This window comes from Etheostoma spectabile, chromosome 16 (assembly GCF_008692095.1).
Source record: "Etheostoma spectabile isolate EspeVRDwgs_2016 chromosome 16, UIUC_Espe_1.0, whole genome shotgun sequence".
NCBI lineage: Eukaryota > Metazoa > Chordata > Actinopteri > Perciformes > Percidae > Etheostoma > Etheostoma spectabile.
The window spans coordinates 5,956,910-5,957,797 of NC_045748.1; the positions used below are offsets into that span (position 1 = coordinate 5,956,910).

An 888-nucleotide genomic window follows, 5' to 3' on the forward strand; every position below is an offset into this window, starting at 1 on the left:
AAACCTATTCTGGTACAACCTCTAAATACAAATATGACCATAAAATGAGCACTCAGAATTATTTGACACATTTTGCCTTTAACAAATATTATGCCCTACTGCAATTTGGATATTGCACTAGTCAAAATTGTGATTTCAATAAAATTGTGACTTATTGTGCAACCCTCCGGCCCACATCCTTTCAGGGTGGCCCATGTTAACCAACTCGTCTGTTCACATCGAATCTGCGGCCGGCTCGTGAGCTGAAGCAAATGTTTCGGTTTATTTTCTCTGTGTGCCGCGAGCGACTCAAGCTCTACTTGGGATTAAAAAAGAATAGAACAGAACAGCAGAATCGCTTGTTAATCGGCGCAGAGAAGTCTTGTGTGAGCTTCTGCAGCCAGGCTGCTGCTCACACAAGACTTGGCATATGACGGAGCCTCCGGGTCCACTGTGAGAGAAGGTGACTTTCACAATCATGTTTATGGCTTTAGCATGGAATGTCTACAAAATAAAAACCTCCGTGGGCAAAAAAAATCATTAAAACTTGTGTGACAAATACTGCAGATGTCAAAATCTAGCAAACCCAGATTTATACATATATATTTTTTAAATCATGCATGGAAAAAGTACATAAAGTGTTTCATCGATAATTGGTTTACAATCAAACCGTTGGCCTCTGAATCGGAATCTAATTGTGAGGTGCCAAGAGATCACATACCCTTCATTATACATAGAGATCGGCATGGGGAACTTTCCATAAGATCATCTCTCCATGCAAATCAAACCAGCGATTAAGCTAACTGAAATAACACCATGCCAATCTCTATGTCTGGTGAAGGGTATGTGATGATATGGGGTAATTTTAATTCCAAACGCTAAGGGAACTTTATCAGGATGCATAGTATC

The 888-nt window shown here is 40.1% G+C and overlaps 1 protein-coding gene across 1 annotated transcript in view; it reads left to right on the forward strand.

Moving 5' to 3' along the window:
• LOC116703893 (progestin and adipoQ receptor family member 3) overlaps positions 1-888 on the forward strand; it is a 6,819-nt gene that overhangs the window by 4,573 nt on the left and 1,358 nt on the right. The gene's annotated exons all lie outside the window — the stretch shown is intronic.